Genomic DNA, 257 nt, shown 5'->3' on the forward strand with positions numbered 1-257 from the left:
GCAGAGACACACGCGCTTTCTTGCATATATTATCTGCGATAGCTACAGACTCGAAAGAATAACATGGTATTCGCACGCCACTGTTATTACGTGATATTCTGTATTTCCGTGGAAACACGTATCATTTCTTTATTTTCAATATTTGTTATCAGATTTCATAAAAAAAATAGGAAATATATAGTTACTTCCTGAAATCGGAATACCAGCAGATATACAGATATTGTAAAAGCATTATAATGATAAATCCACAATTACCG

The sequence above is a fragment of the Penaeus monodon genome, chromosome 21 (genome assembly GCF_015228065.2).
Source record: "Penaeus monodon isolate SGIC_2016 chromosome 21, NSTDA_Pmon_1, whole genome shotgun sequence".
Classification (NCBI taxonomy): Eukaryota; Metazoa; Arthropoda; class Malacostraca; order Decapoda; family Penaeidae; genus Penaeus; species Penaeus monodon.